The sequence below is a fragment of the Solenopsis invicta genome, chromosome 11 (genome assembly GCF_016802725.1).
Source record: "Solenopsis invicta isolate M01_SB chromosome 11, UNIL_Sinv_3.0, whole genome shotgun sequence".
Classification (NCBI taxonomy): Eukaryota; Metazoa; Arthropoda; class Insecta; order Hymenoptera; family Formicidae; genus Solenopsis; species Solenopsis invicta.
Window position 1 is genome coordinate 2,429,743 of NC_052674.1, and position 20,459 is coordinate 2,450,201.

Here is a 20,459-nt window from a genome sequence, read left to right on the forward strand (position 1 = left end):
AATTATTAAATTATACACTTGTGAAATCCGTACACATGTATTTGATTGAGATAATAACACAACAAATACTCGCGATACGAAAAAGTTTAGAGCAATGCGCGATCAGTAACTGCTTCCTCTATTACCTAATTACACTCGACACGTCAATAAATTAATTATATTCTATATTAATTAAAATATTAATTGTATAAGGCTGCAGTATGAGAATAATAAGATCATGAGAAAGTGATAATATCAAATCATATGCTTTTCTAGAGAAATCGCAATTATTGAGAGTGAGAGAGAAAGCGGGGAGGGGGATACTGTAATTCCTCTTCGAGTGTCACGATACGTAATATATTACAATGGACGGCGGTTTAGAAACGAAATTAACACGTGGTGTGCGACAGTGAGTTCCCACGTGTATCATCGCGTAATTCTTTTCCAAGGATAACGACCCGTACTTTTCCTTAGCGGCGTTGGCGAGCGAGAAGTGACGGAAAAGGGGATTCCCCCGTACCTGATGCAATTAACTCGCTATTAGCGGAGCAGACGTTGAGCAGGAGGCCCGCCGTTACGAAAGTATAGCCCGCTGTACGTGATTAAAGCGGGAATTCGTTACGGACACACCGGCGCGGCCGCGTCAATAAGATTAATTGATAAATGGCTGAATCGATCGGCGCTGTTGTAGGTTTCGTTACGAGGCGGCGGGGCTTCGCGCCGGCTGGCAAGATAAATATCTCGTCGCGATGCGGTAACCATGTCAATCGGGTTAATTTGGGCACACGTAATTCCGCGCGCCGATACACGAGAGATTATCATTATCGCGTGGATATCGGTCATTAGCAACTTAACGCGTGTCTCCCACGATAACCTTGCAAAAGATCCTCCGCCGCGCAAAGTCAAAGGGAATCGGGAGGGTTGACTTCTGTGAGTCTCTCTTACAATATCTCTGTTACTTAACATAATTTTTTTTTATTGATATTAAAATATCGAGGCGGTTGCTTCATTATTGGTGAATTTTTTGAATAAACAACTGTGATTTATTATATATTCTTTAATTAATTGACGTTGATTTGCGCTTATCAGAATTTTTATATAATTGGTTAGCCCGGTTGCCAGGCAAGCCAACGCTCCGATTAACGTCACACTTTTTAATTTGGTGCAAATTTGAAAACTCTTTAAACATTTACACACGGTTTAAACATTAACGGCTTATCATTAAGTAGCTTTGTGCTCTCATAATTTTCCGTTCTCTTATATGCTCCCAGTAGCAATTTACATTTACGGATAGTCAACATCAAAACTGCTGTAATACAACTGTGGGAATATTCATCCTACCTGACGTTAATCACAAGGCGCTTCTTTCATCGCTTCAAACGTCGAGTATCGCGTACGGATACAGTCGTACGTTGCCATCGTAATAAACTCATACGCAGGTGTGTACAGTGTAAACGTAGCGTCGAATAAAGGAAAATAAAATTTTGATCAGCAAAATTTCTCCCGCGCGCGTGCATGCGTGCGTATCGCACACACGCAACGACGAACTCGTGCGCCGTTAAAAGGTTTCCACGAACAGAAAAAATCCGGACAAATGCTTTTACGGACGATGCAAATCTTTGTACAGACACACACCGTCGTCACACATTTCGCGGGGCGGCATCGCGACGCGACGTTTCCGCGAAGCGTCGAGGAAAATGTGCGTTAACGCGAGATCAAGTAAATAAACCATGTAGGCAGAGGCATCAAGCGACTTCTCGCCGCCGTGGATGAGACATCCCGTTGATGGTGGGGCAAAAAGTGACGGCGAGGGCAAGGCAAATGTGTACAGTCCGTGCGTAGAGATTCATCACGATCCACGTGTTCGAACAGCCATGGTACTCCGATGCCGGCGCGCCGTTTGGAGTACAAGACGAAGCCGCCGTTACCAGATGATATTCAGGTCGTTTCCGCAGGCAGAAAATGATCATTTTGGCGTTAGGATAACATAGTGAGTGACAGGTTGTGGTACCACGCCCGGATGATGCAACTTTGTTCGATTACTACTTCTCGAGTTCGAGTAAAAGGAATGTTAACTGTTAGAAAGTATCTGTATGCATTTATCTGCGCGGAACACGCGGTAGCGTTTTAATGTAGTTGCATTCATTCAGAGTCTAGATTTGTGTTCGGCAGTTACCAGCTGCTTTGACAACTAATTAACATTTATCATAAATATACGAAAGATATCTAAAACGGTTAAGAAAGCTCGATGCGTCTTAGTTTAACTGTGGATCGTAGATGAGTGCGATAACGCAATTTGTTGCACTTGGTCATAAAAAATCATTTGGATGAGCACTTAGTACATCGTCAATTTCGATTAAAAATTGCGCCACACTCAATCGTATGAATCATGATAATTGCGTCAGATCAATCTGCGCTCTCTCCGAGTATCGTTTGAAGTATTGCGAGAGTCGGGGACGAAAACCACCGTGGAGGCGTCATCCGCGCAAGTCTATCACCGCTACGCTGACACTAAGAAGTCGCGGAGCGAGATGCGAAGAGAGAAGGGCAGGGCATTCATACGGCACTGTCACACTCGGCGAACGCAGAAAACGTGAGCGAGTGAGACCGACGAAGGCAGCGGACCATGGCGATTCGTGGGAGGAGGTTAAAGTCCGCTTTACAATGAATTCCGCGCCTCATCAGCATCGTCGATCGACCGTTTTCCGTTTGTGATCAAACTCAGATGAGGACGATGTAGACATTGAGAAAAAAATATGATTGCAATTATTATAATTTAACGATAATTCATAATTATTTTCCAATTATATACTTATAATGTTAATTACGTATTTATAGTTGTTTTAATTATTACGTAAATAGTGAGCAAATGTTAAAAAATAGTTGTATTTACTATAATTGCATTTATTATATAAAAATATTTGTTTTATTTTTATTATTTTAATGTTTTACTAAAAGGATCGTAATTTATAATAAAATTTTTCATAGTTGATAAAGCTATAAACATAAGATTATTATTACCGACATTATAACAGTAATAAAAATGGAGCTCCTAACCATAATTATTTTACTATGCAATTATAGTCACAAATACCAAACACTTTTCTCTCAGCACGTAACTGCGTCCGCTGCGAATTTTAATAATTGAAAGCAGCAAGTTAGTTTTTTTCTAGGCTTATGAATATAACATTTATATAAATTATATATTACTAGCTTATGCAAAAGTATCAGAGAGATGCTGTGACTAACACTCTATTTTTCTACAATTATCGTATAAGACTAATATCAATTAATATATTCTGATTATAAATCATTTTAAATGTGACATTAATTCCATCACTTGTAGATGAATAATATGTGACACAAATAAAAAAGTAAATATTGCGAAGAATAAAATATGTAAAATAATATGCTTGTGAAATAAAAAAAATAATAATTAAAAATTTAGAAAAAGAAATTATTGTTATAGCAAATTAAACAGAGCAAATCGTAGAAATTGAAATAATCGTTTGAAATAGAAAAGTTACGCTCCATTTAATGACGATCAATTTAACGACCTCGGGATGTTAGCTATTAATTTTATTACACCGCATATTCATATTGTATCGCTTATTTTGTCTCGATAATGAATGATGATCTAATGTATTTCTAATTACAATCATCGTGAGAACCTTAACCAGTCAACCTTTTGTTCTACGATTTTCGTTTTTTCCGGGTATGATTTAAAAAAAAAAAAAAAACTTTGCATATTCAATTACGTAAAAACTGGAATTTATGATTGCCCAACTAGTCATTGGAAATTTGTATCGCATTTTTCAAAGTTGATTTAGCGTGTAGCGAACAAAGGTGCCAAAACATTGTAAAATAACTGATTGCACCTTTCTAAAACCAGCAGGAATAATGTACATATAATGACTTACAGTGAGCAGGCTTAATTTTTGACAAACAAAATTCATTTGATATTGAGATTTTTTGATTGTACCTACGTTTCTCGATCAAAAACACTGAAATATTTGTATTGATTGGTATCAGGGAACGTGTCATACACACATACAACTGCAATCCGAATCTTATCGCGACAATAAGAATCACGCAAATGTATTACGTAAACGGCTGTAAACAATCAGGACACAGACATTTCGCGCATGTTAAATGATTCTTTCGTCGCGCTGTTTAATGAGTGCATGTCGCATAATTTCTACCGATGTTGCGACCTCAATAAGTGCCGGCGAGCGCGATGGACGCCTCTCTAATACGACGATCTATTAATATCATAGATATCTCTCACGTTAGACTTACGGATGTAAACAACGTGTTTCATACGTTGTCAACTTGACAATATGGTATATTGTAGGCGCACGCATCGGCACGCGCCGCTTCGTGCGGCTTCAGCCTTCACGCCGCGCTCAATAAGTTTGAAGGAAATTTTCGTCACGCAAACTTAGCTATCGTCAAGCGAACGTGAGAAGCATTTCCTGAGACTAACATGCATATTTTATTGGTCAGACATTGCAAATTGACTTGACTAACAAACAAATGTTAGATAATTAAGATCGACTACTGAACCGTATCGTATTTTTATACTAATTATCGGATTATTATTATTACTTTGTTTATAATAACTGCACAAAGAAATATTAAAATCGTGTATAATCGGACAGCTGAGCAAGTTAGCATTTAATCGACGTATTTGAATAATTGATTTTATGCTAACTTTAACCACAATATTTCAATTTTGTAAATGGTAAAAATAAACAAAAATAAATATGTATAATCTGAGCCTGTTAAATATGTTAATAATGGTCATACGCGCATTTAATTTATAAACAATAAACTTATAATTATGATTTGTTTAAGAAGTTTAGGATTAGAATAATAAATGTATTTTTTTGGGGAAAATGGGTATTTTCTCATACTTATATAGATTATTAAATAATATTTATTGCTTTAATTCTTTTATTAATTATATTATACGAATTGTCGCGTTAAACATTTTAATGTCTTCTACACTGTAATAAGCATGAAATTAGCATCATGATTACTTTCAATTTTTCAAACTTGTTAGCATATTTTTTGCATTTTTGTTTTGCATTAAATTATGAATAATATTCCGTTTTATAAAAGTAATAGTATGACAATTTACTCATCTTGTTACGTGCGTATGTATATCTCAAAAAGAAGTCGCGCGAATTCAGAACTCGTTTGTCCCGCACGATCCGTAACTACTACGAGGTCGACGTACGTAACTACTTGTTAATTGCCATAATTACTGCAAAGGTGTGCACTGTGACTTCATCTACCTGTCGTTCTTATTTATTTAACATTGTAAGAATCGTATTTTGATATCGTTTGCACACACATACATACATACATACATACATATATGTATGTCCATCATATTTATATTTTATTTTAATTTGAAATATTGTCTTATTAATATTATTATCTCAAGTGCATTACGAAATATCATTTCATTTAATTACAAAGATAATGAGCACATATAATGAACATAACATTTTAATTTAGTAAACTTATTCAAATAGATATTTGAGGAAGCATACGAGAAAGCACGCGATAACCATTCTACGTTTCTACAGCTTTTTATTATCGTATCATAGTATTTTCTATGTCACCGTTACATTTCTGGGTTGCCCGTTTTCTTGGTATTATGAATAAATAATTGAAAGTAGACAGCAAAGAAAATCTCTCCGAGTGTGGCTCAAATTGCAGCCGAGTTTGAAGTATAAAATATGTGAATGCAGTTGTTTTATTCGATAAGTTAACTACGTTTAGTTTTGCCTAAGTAGGTCACATCTACTGACTGACATTTTATGCATTTCAATATTCGTGAAATAAACAACAAACGGTTGAACGGTCAGAATTGATAAATCGATTTTTATGCTCCATTATCAACTTGAAATTTCAAAAATAAATCTTAGATAATCACGTTATATTTTGAGTACGGGGATTAAAATACTTTTTGCAACATTGTGCGTCACAAGATAAGAAAAGCGATTGCTTTAAAGTTTTAGATACAAAATTGTAGACAATGTCGTTTCTCGTGGTAAAAAAGAACCTGTAATAAAAAACTGAATTTCATTAGTCACTCTTTCAATCGATCTGAATCAAATGTTATCGTTGCGTAGATTTCAAAACATTTTGCGATAAAAAGCAGTAGGCATTATATCATAATTCTTCTAACATCACAGTACTTTTCCTCTGAGGAAACATATCTCGGAAGATTATCAAATTAGTGATTCAAATGAAGACCGTGCAACTTGTCATTATGACACATTCATCTTTCGGATACATTGATAACTTTGTCAGTGTAAAACGGGCTTTATTCGGCATCGCGAATACTCGCGTCGCGACAAAAAGAAAGACAGAAAGAGAGAGAGACAAACAGACAGAGACGAGGGAGGGGAACAGACAAAGAGAAAGAGAGAGGGACGAGAGCGTCAGTGACACTGACGAAGAAGGAGAGTGATAGAGCAGAGAGGAGAGGGAACTACGCGGTGCCAGGCTGCGAGAGGGGGGTGGGAGCCGCGGACCAAGCGCGGCTCGGGAGGGGACGGAAAACGCGTAAACAGAGAGTCAACATGTAAACAGGCCACTCGCGAGACAAACAACGTGGGGGCCGCGGGCTGTTCGCCGCCGAACGAGGCAGGCAGGCAGGCAAGCAGGCAGGCAGGCAGGAGGCAGGAGTCAGGCAGCCAGGCAGACAGGCAAGCAGGCTCTCGTGTACGTTCGCTCCGTCCGTCGCTGTGCGCTCCGTTTTCTGTGCGCGCCCGCTCCGACGAAGCTCGGACTAACGCATCGCGTCTCCGCGTGTTCGACTTATTAAATCGCGCGCGCCGCGGTTCGAGCGGGGAGCCGGCGGACGATTGTACCTGCGCCTCCCCGGGTCCTTCCCGGCAGCTGCGGCCACCGCGGCGGTGGCGGTGGCGGCGGTGGCGGCGGTGGCGGCGACGACAGCTCGAAAACCCGCCGAAATTCGGAAGCGAGAAAAACGGAGGCTGGATCGGGACCGTTCGGCGCGGCACGGCTCGACGGAAACTCTTCGGTCGCTTTCGCCAGTGTCGAGAAAAAGAGAGGAAAGATGAGAGAGGGGAAAAAGAGGAAGAAAGAGGAATGGTGTTTTTGTTGATAAAACGTACTTGCTGCACACGTGAATTTTTGGTGCCGCGATAAAAACGTCAAACGCTTGTGCTACCGACGTGTCGAAACGGTTAATTTGTCGTATCGTTAATTAGATCGTGCGCGCGAATTAGCCTCGTTTGCCTGATTAATCATTTTGTGATCGTGATTGTAGGAATGTCAGTGCAACAATAACTTTGTGATAGTGTGTGAAATCCATGATATAAAATAAAGAGAAAACGGTCGATTGGATATCGCCTAAAAGTATGACAATCTTGATCTAAGTCGAAGTGAATTACGATGACGTCACTTTTCAGTCAAAAGTGAATTATGATGACTCTTTATATCAGTAAATTACATCGGTAATTGCAGACCAGTTTAAAGCAGACGGTTTTAGTGATTTAAAGAGCTTCCTGCTTGATCGTTTAGTTCCTAGCATTTAACTAGCATTTTGCTCGTGCAATTGCATTTAGTAGCACTCTCTTTGTTCTATTAATTTTTTTTACGCGATTTTACATAATAAGAAACGCAAAATAAAGTTCTAATGTAAAATAATCAGTCATTGAAACAGACTATAAACTGTCGTAAGAATTCGTAATTTTTAATTTATAGATTTTTGAAAAAAAAAACTTTGGATCGTTGAACGGAATTTTTTCGATACAAAAATAAAAAATAGTAGACATTAACATTTAAACTGCAATATTATTGTAATACTAATTGTAAGTTGTTGAGTGACAATAGCCGCAACATGCTAACGAAGTGCAGTAACGTGACGTTGAAGAGAGAAGGATTTGCTAATGAGCAATAAATGAATTTGTAATAATTATTTAGTGCGTCAGTGACACGTGTTGTGTCGTTCGGATGCGTTCGGGAAGAGCGATTGCAGAGGAGGAAAGAGAGAGAGAGAAAGAGAGATTGGAATACGCATTTCCGCGAGAGCTCTACGAGAGAAAATAATCACACGTTTCGCACGTTTCAGATAAATCGGTAAGTGTAATTTTACATAAATCATCATTTCGATATGATTGGTCGCCCCATCCGAGCGTCCGCGCGCTCGAAAAATTCTAGACGTCACTAACAAAAGTGCACATTGTATTTATTAACTCTAATGTAATTACTATTAACTGCTCGCGCGCTCGTATGTCGCGCCAATCCTAAATAGGAAAATATGCGCAAATATTGCGTAGGAAAAAATTGTCGATTTGTGTCTCGTCGAAATTCAAATTGGGAAATTCGGTATGTCGGCGGTCGACCGGATACTAACTATTGTTGATGTTAAAAAGCGATTGCGTACATGTTGCCAAATAGCCTGTTAATGTAGTCGATGTTAAAAGGTTACGATCAATGTGCATGTTTTGATTGATTTTGTTGACGTTTATGTTGCCACGAAGACACTTTTGCTACGACGTGCTTTGGCAAAAAATTTTATAAACCGTGTCATTTAAATCGTGACTAAAGCGTCACTTGGCAAATATATTTAAGGCGTCGTATTAGAGCTTAAAATACTTTCGATTAATTATACTTGAAGAAGAAATATCGAAATGTTATCGAATTATTATTATCTGCGCTCTTTCCTTTAAATAATTGCCAGTGTCGCGATTATTCCTCTTGCGTGTGCACCGAATGCTACAATGTAATTTAATGTCGCCTTATGCGAGCGAGATAATTGATAAGTTATCTAGCTGTGCACAGTGAAAGCAGTTCACAGTGTAACCAGCCACTGTAGCGAAACGTGCTATTTGCTTCCGGTGTAAATGTCAATAAAACATGCAGAGGCCGCGATTGCAGAGTCGGCAGACCTTGCTCTTTCGCGTTAAGTACATCACGATGGAATGTAATTGGCCCGAAATTCGCTCCGATACAGTGGCACGCACGCCGTAATGCGGCATCCGCAATTTCGTTACCGCGCGAGAACTCGATTACTCGATGACACGAGGAAATCAGAAGTGATAATGTTTCCTCGACAGCGCGATTGTCCCGTGCGCGACGACGACGTGCCGAGAAAATGGAAATCGCTATTAACGTGGCGAGTAACCTAACGGAGGAATTATCCGCGCATATTGGCGGCCACTCGCGTGAATCATTATCTTCTTGCGGCAAGCCGTGTGAGTGAGCAATCGTTACTCGCGGCTTTTATTAAGATTTATGAGACGCTATATACGCGTACGTTCTCTAATTGCTCGCTCGCGCGAGCGCCTTTTAAGAAAACTGCTCGGCACGTCCATTACCCACTCATTATCATGACTACATTGCGCTCATAAATCGTCGATTCTGCAAACACCTTTCCGGGTATTCCAAATTTAAGAGCGGCCAATTAATTATCGGCCCAGGGGCAGCCTTTGACCATCGCCTGTCCGTCTGCCAATTCGAACCGCCCGGCCCGTGCGCGCGAATCTCCGCTCTACCGTGTCGCGTTGCATGCCGCGCGTCTAAATTGGAGCGCGGCGCGCGCGAAGAAAGTGTCGAATAGAGCAGAAATATTATATTCCCAGATAAGACTATCTGACTAATGCAGAACGGCTATTTGTTTCTTAAGAATAATTGCGAGATCTCGCGACTAGAAGTCGATAGTGTGCTAATTCGCCTCTCTCGTAAACTCTCGTTGAAACTCAAGCGAATTAATACAAATTTAATTTTTTTTTTAATTGTTCCCAGATTATCTCGTAAAAGTATCTCGGGTTGCATTGTGCTGAATCTTGTAATTATTTTTTTATTTATTAGAGACGTTATAATTGAAAATTTTGTTTCCAAGTTTCTCAAACTTGTTCTTGCTCTGAAGATTTAGATATTTAAAATAACTAAAAGTTTTTTACAAATACATTGGCGCATTTATTTACATATTTATATTTTAATACAATTGTGACAAAAAATTGTTCTGAAAAAACAAATAATTCGTATTGTATTAGTTTTCAACTAAAATAATTATGTCGATTGAATGATTATTTTAACGGTTATTTACTACGATGCTTTTAACGGTATATGCTGAAACGGGCATATTCCATTTCGTGTTCTCGCGCCGTTTATGGAATCTAAAGTGCAGCAACACGTGGAATATGCGCGTACGCACGTGCATGGCGTATGACAGTTTAATCAATTGGAGTTCGATGGACGTTGTCGACCGTTTGATCCGAGTATATTAGAAGAAACGTTTAATTGGCCGGTTCGGAACGAACGTTCGAATCTCCTTTAAAAGCCTTCAATCACTCTTTCTTTGCCTTCCATAAGAAAATATATGTATAAGTTAACACGTGGGTCGAAGGTTGCATGCGATTGTGAAATCTATGCATCGAGCGAAGAAATTCTTTCACAGAAATTTATTGCGTAAGATAAATCGAGCCTAATCTTAGTTGTGACAGCAAAAATCGATTATATAATTGGATAATGTACAATAATTATAGTTTCACGTAATTAAGAGCAGAGGTAATTTCAAGTAGAACAAAATGATTGCAAATAGGCCCTCTATAATGAATAAATGGTTCTCCTGCGGCGCATTTCTTTTAGGCTAAAAATATTTTCTCGAACAATGATAGAATAAGTAGTAAAGTAATTAAAACGCTATCAATAAATTACAATAGTTTTGATTAAATTTGATTTCATTTGAATTCAATGACTAGAAAAAAAACGAATAGCTAAAGAATGTTTAATCTGAGAAAACATTGAGAAATAATAACTGAGAGAATTAGAATACTGCAAGTCATTATGCAATGGATTTAAACGGCGGAAAATTTACGCTGGATTATACGCGACGCTATTATTGTAATTAAAAGATTCAGAAACCCGCGCGCACCTGCCCCTCTTCACGTTTATATTGATGTTTAATAAACTATTGCGGGGCTATTTAATAACGTTTTAACTATCGATCCCGCCGCGTCAGCCGAATCGATCTCCAGCGTGAGTTCGATTCAAGCGCAATGGGAGAAAACGTTTAATTGGATCGGTCGTCGATTTGATCTCGTTGATCGAATCTGAACAGTTTAACGATTCGTGCCAGACGATTAATCGGCGAAATTCGTGCCTGCAGTCTTGTCTGGAAACGCGGAGCCCGCAAATTGTCCGTAATTATTTATTGTACCAACGTCCATACACAGGGTCAAACATTCAAACGTCAAATTAAAACTGTTACTTCTCAATCGTGATCAATCTTTGTGAAAGACAGTTATTGTTCGCTGTAAATGATTCAAACGGATTAACACATTAGCGTCAAGTAATAAATATTAGGGCAGAAAAGGCAAAATATCCATCTCCGCCATTTATATCGTCGTCATGTTTGTAATTAATGTAATTATCTTTAACAAAATTAAACGGATTTTTTTCATTCTCCTATTTCTGTATTTCAATTACTGAAACGTATCGATACACTTGTTTACGGTCATTTTTCCAACAGACAATATTACAATAATTTGTTTATATTTAAAAAATTAAGAAAAGTTTTCTTACGTTCAATTCATGAACTGGAAGTGACTGAAATTTCACATTAGATTGTCATTTAGCCGTATAACACTTTATCGCGTTGCGTAATGACACGCGTAAAGTCAAAATTGCCATAAAGATACTTTAAGTGATAAGTGTTAGAACTAGATAACGTTGATAATAATTTTCAAATAAACAAACGGATATAAAGTGTTCACGGGTACGATTCCCCATGCATTAACAGAGAACTAAGATTATTTAAAAGTGGGTTTCCATTAGTTACTCCAAGTTACGATCCTTTTATAGCCAAAGATAAGAAGTTAATCTTATTTTGTTTATAGCCGCGTGTCATGTAATTTTACGGCGGAGTACGTATTGCCTTAGGATAACATATGTCTTAGAATAATAGCGTGGGATTTTCTGACAACGATTACAAAAATGAAATCAGCATAAACATATGTATAATAAATCGTTCGCATTGCAACAGAATAAAGGTATAATAGAGTCTTCAAGTAAGGTAATTATGTTGCGCGCGAAAATAATATATCCAATGCATTCTAATGCTTGAACGAACTAGAGCGGGTTTTCCCGCTTTTTCAACCTTGCATTGTCATGATATCTCATGCACGCGTTGCTCAGTCTGTACTTTTAGACCTTCGCGGGTAGGATGCATTAAAAAGTGTTTGCGAACAGCAACGAGTAAACAGATGGTTATTTATAGCCAAGCTGTGCGTCAACTAGTAAGGTAAAGCGAATAACGGGGAAAACCGCGAGACTGCGCTGTGCATTCAAAACTCTGTCACGGAGTTGAGGAATTGCCGTCGTTTCTCGCAATTATTTCTTGAATTAGCTGGATTGCGGAATGATTGGGCCTATTCGCATGCAAAATAAAATTGCCTCCATCATACACGCTGGAGCGTTTCGTACGCGTTTATCTTGCCGGATTCCCGTTAAACTTCATTACTTTCTTACCTCGATAAGTATCAAGGCATTAGCTCACAATACATGAAATGTAGGAATTTGTTTCCTGTTGGAATTATATTGCACCGTTCGCCGAAGGGGGGATCTGTGTCTCGCTCCTCGCGTATAATCGATGCATTAAAGCTAATTATTTTACCGCAACATTAGATCCGTAACTTGATCGTGGAATTCCAAAAATCGCATGCACTATCTGTGGAATTGAAGATCGTTTTTACTCTTGGATTCTTCAACTTGCGGACTTTTCCTTAGTTACTCATTTAACTAATTTTCATTTGCTTCTTACTATAAATTCTGTAATTTTTACTTGAAGAAATTAAAATGTATAATAAATGTCAACTAAATAAGTAAAATTATCTTTTGATATTTTGTTATCTATTGACGTACTCTTTATCAAATTAATTTGATAGTGATGTAAATATACTTGCGAATCTGGAAATTTTTTCCTTAAAATTATCTCTTTTTTTGCGAGAAATCAGCTTATATAATTACTGACACAAATAGTTTAGATCAAAGATTTTGAACAAACTGTTACGAGTGTAACGAAAAGGAAATTTGTACCGTTCAATATATTGCAATATATCTAAGAAAATGATCATAATGATATTGATTTATTTTATAATAATAAATACAACAATATTATTGTTTCGTGATAACAAACGATAAGCTGTAATGGAACAACTATAATTTCTGGCCAGTACCGCTAACGTGCGATAAAAATTGTGTTGCAAAATCATACGTAATAATGTACAGCTATTACAATGAGGCCTCTAAGCTAAAGCACCATAAACGGAAAATGGCTGTATACAATGCCAAGATTGCGAGAAGGTAATAAAGTTATAAGGATAAATTTAAACGCGCGAATAGAAATGAAAGATGACATGAAGATATTCGAGTAAACCATTGGCGCGCATAACACATTATAATCGTTGAACGACCGCAAAAACTTTCTTCAATGCCGCAATTGCTGCAACATGTCGGCATTTTGCATCTTTCTGCAATACTGCGTCAGCTGCAAGTGCATTTACCAGTGTAACAAATTTGCTAAATTACCATCTTGAATTGTTTGCCGAGGACGGAGGTGTACGTTGCTGTTAGCTGCCGTATAACGTTCTTCGCTGCTACTAATGACAGTAATAAAGTTTAAAAACGTCGACGACACATTAAACTTACGCTTTCATGTCTGTTTTATTTTGTATTCCTGCGAGTGCAATTATTACGAGTTGCAGGTGGACATAACGGAATAAAAGATCGATTTTCTTTGCTAGAAGAAATATTAATATAATATAATATATATTTATAATAGTAATATATTTTTGTTATTAATTATTAGCAACAATGCGTTAAGAGTCACGAGACATAATGGATATCTGTGATTCTACACTGAAAATTACAAAAATTACTAAATTTTATAAATATTTATTCAAATAATACTAATAAAATATTTATTAAGCATAAATATATATTTATTTAATGCAAGAACCATTAATTTAAGTATCATTTTTCTTATAGAGTAAATATTTATGCGTCATAAGTAAATATACAATATCATTAGTAATCTTCGAATAAATATTTATTAAAATTAGGAATACTTTTTTTCAGTGTACGATTGATTCTTTATCTTTTGTTTTATTCGACGCAAATTAATTTCACTACAAGCGGTTTACATATATTACATCTTACTGTTTAATAAATTTAACTTGCATTGAAAAGCTCGGGGAAAAATGTAGAGAAAGGTTAATACTGCATGAAACCTCAATATGTTCTGTTTAACGGCAACTTCCATGTCGCGCGTCACGATACACGTTTATGCAAATTCGACGGGAGGTATTGTCACTCGGTGAAGAGCGAAAAAAAAAATTGCACGCATCAGCCGGACAAAAGCCGTTGCAGCGACAACGGCGCAAACAGCATCGGGCAAACAACTGATACAGGCGGCATAAAGAGAGACGGTCGTTTAAAGATTTCATTGAACTGCCACGATAATGGACGCCGCGTACACAGAGGCCCGGCGCGGCGGCGGCGCGCCACGCCACGCCACGCTATGCGTGGTTCGTATTATCAAAAGAAACTATTGTCGAGCTGTTGTTAACAATGCGTTGTTATTAAAGCGTGTCCCCGCGACAGCGCGCGCGCGCGCGCGGACATTTCGCGCCGCTTCGGAAAATCGCGCGCGCGCGCGTTTATCTTTCTTTGCGCTGCGGTTTGTTTTCCGCGGTTGACCTTGACTTGACCTTGCTCTCAGCTGGCGATCCGACCGCGCGCGGGAATCAGCTGTGCGAAACTCACGAATGGCACCTGCTGCCGGCCGCGTGATCTTTCGCCACCTCGCGAAGGCCGCGAAAAATCGTATTTTGGCGCGTTCGATCGCGCACGGCGTGGTACGCGCGCGGATCCGCGATTATCGTGGGATTAGCGCAGCTGTCGACGCTTCGCGATGCGGCAAAGGCTATTTTTGCGTTAACTAGTTCGAATTAGAAGTTTGACGTTTGATAGCTGAGTTCCGATAGCTGCCGAATTTCCTATGGATCTATTTTGAGAGGCTGATTGACCTGAATGGATCCAAGTAAAACGATATTTGTAAAGGTAGATCTATAATTGTTTCGATGTTATTATTACGCTTGATTAATTTCCTTTTAATTGTCATAATAAAGGAAGATTTTGCTGACCCTCGTGTTCTACATCTTCTTTTCATATTTCGTGAAAGTGCACTTAACATCAAATCAAGATATTTTGAATCTCTTTCGCATCTTTATTCGATATATATGTTTTATATTCAGAAATAGCAGAATTTATAATCCATTTTTCTGAAAGCTTTTTGTATAAAAGAATATCTCTTTATTGCTTACATTTTTCGAATTGCCTCTGAATTTATTTCAAATCTATCTCTCGACTGTCTTTATCTTTTAAATACTTCTTTGCCGTGGATGCACTTCCATTCAATTAATTTTATTCTTATTTTTGCCTTTGTGATAGATAAAGCGTGAATTGCCCGATTGTTTCGTTTATTACTCCGCGAGAGACGCGTTTCTCAAGCATAAACATTTAATATATGTGATATTTCTCGTCAAACTCGTTAAAAGATGCATTTCCAAAAACGTAAATATACAATTTCTGTCCTACATTTCGCGTCCAGTCTTTTAATACTTCGTAAATTAAAAATACGTCAAACTATTAAATATATTGCCTCGATAGATTCGTAGTTATAATTGATGCTGAAATTTATATCTTGACAACATCACAAGTGCAAGTATTCATGCTACACGAATAATTAAACGGTCGCTGCTTTCACGCTGTCGTCAAAATTATTTATTTGGCAACACTATCTGTTACGTATATCGACGCACGATTGCGTGTGTCTCACATGCTTCGTAGTCGTCATTATCATCGCTTTTCTATAAATAAAATCACGCTCCCTGATAAAATCCGCGCCCAGCCATTTGAAGCGAGAGATTTACAGAGCCGCGTTGTATAAATAGCCGGCAATCGCGCCTCGCCGATGTCGAGCCCCGCGCGCAGTTCGCACGCATTTGAACGCTTCCTTTCTCTTTTGTTTTCAATGGAGATTAATCGTTTGTTCCTGCATCGTTTCGACTCGCAAACAAAGCAGGCACGCTATTCAAACTTCGAGTGGAACGACTTTCGATTTGTGTCGTCCGTTCACGCTCCCAGCGCCGCTCGGCGCTCATTAATTCGTATTGCGTTGCAGTAGCATTTTTTTTCACGGCATTTAGAGAGCAAGGAGTTACGGATAAATCCCACGGTGCGATTTCTTGGCGCGAATGACGTGCATATTGTACGGCGAGACGTTTATACATCTCATGAAGCGGCTGTTCAGAAATCAGCTAAGTTTATAGCTTAATCTTCGTGTGTGCGTAAATCACGGTGTGTGAAATTACTTGTTAACTGGCTTATTGCTTCTTGAATTATTACAAAAAACAATTTATCTTTATACATATCTGAAACACATTTTTTCACGATTTTTTATCCTAGACCGAAGGAAAAAAAAAACTAATTTGAGCATATAGATCTATTTTTATATTCAGTATAATTGAAAATTGATGAATAAATGAAATTTTATTATGTACTGCATCTTTTCCGTTATTTTAAATTTTATTTTTATAATTTGTTAAATTATCTTACATCGCTTTTTCATTAAAAGTCGTATAGTGCATTAAGTTGATCTGGAAATCTTGTAAATCGTTAAATTACAAAAAGGCATATAAAATATAAAAAGTAGATTATATGCACTAATTATCATACGTGCGTGATTTGTGACAGTCATAAACAATTATTCACCGTTGCGGTAAAATTTACATTAATTACGCTTCGAACGCTTCTATTGGGTATTGTGGTTTCTTCCGAGGAATAATATTACAATTTTTTTTCACAGCAAACAATATGTTACAAAAAAAATGGAACTTTCTGTAACACGGAATACAAATGATGTAATTTTCCAAATATCCCCAGGGCTTCGGAAACTTTTTATTTGACACGTGTCACATTCTCATCATAGAAACTCATCTGGAGAGGTGTAATAGATCAGTGTTCGATATTTGAAGTTCGATGGCCTGAGTATTGGTGTTGGTATTACCTGTGGGAATACCAATCCAATCAACAAGCTGAAAATACACCTACAAAAAAGATTTCTGAATTCAGTGCTATTGAAACACAAGTGCTATTACTCTTCTATGTACCATAAAATAAAATTGATATAGCGACAATCATAATTATTAGGAGACAAATATTTTATTTTTAATGTAATATTTTTCAATTTTTCTTAAACGGAAAAATTCTTAAATCTAGAATAAAATAATCTCAGTGCTATCCCATTAATTTTCTCCGATAGATTTAGATTAGGCAATGAAAATTTGTGACAAATTTCATGATATTTTTAACTTAACAATACTGATTTGAAGAAAATTTGAAGACTCTTTCTAATAAAATATTATGAAGATCCGCAAGAAAGTTCGCTTCATAAATATTAATGATACCTCGTTCCACAGTATAAGGGCTCACTTTGCGCGTAAGCGAAGACTGTTAGGCCTTCCGCGAATGTAGTAATTATAATGCATCGCATGCGAAACTTTTTTAGGAGAAAGCGTTGTCTGCATGGTCCCCTGTCAATGACTGAACTGCATAGCAATTAATCATGCGTTATAACATTCAGCAAATTTTTATTTTGAATGGAAGAGTATATAAATTGATTTATACTTTTGTCTCAAGACGATAAATCAATCTTTTTTAATTTGATGGAAAAGAATAGAAACCCCCTATCAAATTGCTTTATTTTTGTATTGCATAAAGTTGTAATAAGATTAAATATGCCAAGAATATTTTTAATTTTGTTATTATAGCATTTCTTTTTTATGCTTTCAAAATTATCCATACTTTAAAAAGTTTACGAAAAAATTGGGGACATATAATTTATAATAATTTATCTTGTGTCTTCTAATTAATATTTCCTTTTATTTACTCATTTTGTTACATTCAACTCTATAATGTGATTTTAAAACTACTAAAAAATATTAAATACAATTATTACTTTCAGTTGACTTTTTTTTTTTAGCGAAACAATCGAAGAAAATATTTTCCGTCTTTGAATATTTCATGTTGAGTTTTTTTTATAAACAAGCTTTCAAATAGAATTTCTGTGAATTCGAATTAAAATTAGCCGAGAAACGAAATTGTGATGTTTATTTGCATCTTTAAACGTAAATCTGTGAAATACTTTTATATATTTTTAGTAAGAAATATTTCTATAATTAAATCTTCGGAAAATTTAGTTATGAAGAAATCAATTTTAAATTTCTAACATTATTTTAAAAGTGTCTTTGAGTTGATTTAGGATTCTGTATACATTATAAAAATGTTGCTTTAACAGAAATAAGTCAATGAAAATTCATATCTTAGCTAATTGCTCCAAATTGCAGTCGAAAAGAAGATATTCGTAATATGATAAAACCATACCATATTTACGATTAGTGATACACACATTTGATTAATAGCATTTTTATTTCACAATGAGGTTTGAATTTTTACGATAATACCGCACACAAATTCGTTTTTAATATGTTTGACGACAATATCAATTTTGTTTATTTAGTTCTTGTTATCTCGAGGAGGAGTTTATAGAAGCGGAGTTATCATGCAACATTAATTGATTATCGTAACATAATTTCATATTTCATCGTCATACTCGAAGATATTTATGGAGCTGTTATTTTTATTTCGTACACGTTCTTTCGCGAGATCCTCGATAACAATATCAAGGAAAGTATTTTTTTTTCCCCCACTTCGGGGAACTCTTAACAATAGTTCCCGCAACATAAACCCACGAAGTAGCAGCCCGTGCGTGTCGCAGTCGATTTTCCGGGCTTACCACGTGTCACCGGCCACCGCATTTTTCCCCAAGCTTTAAGGTAAACTCATTGTTTGCGCGAACGTGCGCGCGCGCGCGCTCGCGCACGAATACACATACGACATTATAAATGCGCGTGTAAGGCTATCCCGGTGTCTCTATTCAAGAAGGTATTATGAAACTCCCTCGGAAAACGTACTCCGCTTTGTTTCACCTTTTATTTTGTTCTGCTTTAACCGGATGGGAGGAACGAAACCCGGGCACACGCATACGCACACCCACGACGTTGCGTCACGCACATGCACGCATACGCATGCACTCGGCGGCAAAAATGTCGAATCGTCGTCTCGTGTCACTTTCGCTTTCTTTTTGTCGCGCGCGGAGAGTTCGACGAGAGGCACTCTATGTTGGAAAAAATTTCAACTTCGGAGTAATTCTAGTGCACGTTATAAACAGGGCTTTTTAATGTTGCTGCACCGATCCCTCGAGCCCTAATCGTGTAGTACAAACGTCCATCCCTCTTAAACGATCCTTGAAACCTTAAACTCTTTAGTACGTCATTTCAAAGCATCGGAAAAAGTATCACGTGTGAGCCTAAGAACTTTACGGAAGAAATAACTGTGTGAAGAAACATAGAAACGTTTCTGATATTTTGAAGCTATCTTTAATCGTAGTAGCATGTGAAGTAAAAGACAGCAATAATTATAACATATACTTCAATATTCCTTTGTGTAAGCGATAAAATTTTGTCGCATAATAACATATCTCGCTAAAACTTGGAACGCGACTTGTAGAATAGCTTTCTACCTTGCCTCGTTGATAAGAATCTGTTTAATTGTCAAATGTTGCGTTACGATTAAATGTATAACTCTCAGCTTGTAGTACAAATTTGCTTTATTAATCAGAAGAGAATTATTTCGATTAGACTTTAGTAAATTCTTTTTTCATTACATGAGTCAGCATGATGTTCGTGATATCGCATGCCTGGTGTTCCAGGTGTAATCTATTTGTCATAATGACGTGCACTTAATTCAACTACAAGGATTTTACCGTTGTGCAACATGTCCGTTACATATCCAAACAAGTTTAGGCCGGGGTATCTTTCATTAAAAGACTAAAACTTGGTCATTGGGGCAAACGACCTCTGAATTAACGTTCGCATCTTTCTTACTTTTTGCGCTATTCATTTTCTTCCGCTAACATAAGTAAGATTAATGTGCTTATTCGTATGTGCGTGTGTGTATGTCATGCAGCTTGAAATCATCTTGTCCCAGCTTTACTTAGGAAAAATACCGAGCATTGGCAGTATTGTATTAAATCTTTCTTGCAACATTACAAATACTGCATTAAAGAAATGAAAATATTTTATTACAAATGTTTACAGACCGAATATACTCGTATTATTTCAATGTTACGATTCTAACTTCTATTCCGTGCCTATCGTCTCCCGTTCATCCGCACATGTATTTGTATGCGTAATATCGGGTTTACTATCCGGCATCAAGGACACTGGTTGGCAACGACGCGACGCGCGACGTTTCGGAACAATGCAGAACGCCATTTAATTCGATTTCCTCGGAACCGGCTTAACGTG

At 37.2% G+C, this 20,459-nt stretch overlaps 1 protein-coding gene and 1 long non-coding RNA gene across 17 annotated transcripts in view; one reads left to right on the forward strand and one right to left on the reverse strand.

Moving 5' to 3' along the window:
• The window catches only part of LOC120358944, a 161,194-nt gene that overhangs the window by 104,561 nt on the left and 36,174 nt on the right, over nt 1-20,459 (reverse strand). The gene's annotated exons all lie outside the window — the stretch shown is intronic.
• The window catches only part of LOC105194631 (forkhead box protein P1), a 322,192-nt gene that overhangs the window by 40,726 nt on the left and 261,007 nt on the right, over nt 1-20,459 (forward strand). The window contains exon 1 of one of the 16 annotated variants that reach the window (XM_039454864.1): nt 6,593-8,103. The exons of the other annotated variants lie outside the window; for them this stretch is intronic. The gene's annotated coding sequence lies outside the window, so the exon portion shown is untranslated. Of the gene's footprint in view, nt 1-6,592; nt 8,104-20,459 lie in introns of those variants that run through there. 16 annotated transcript variants of the gene reach the window in all.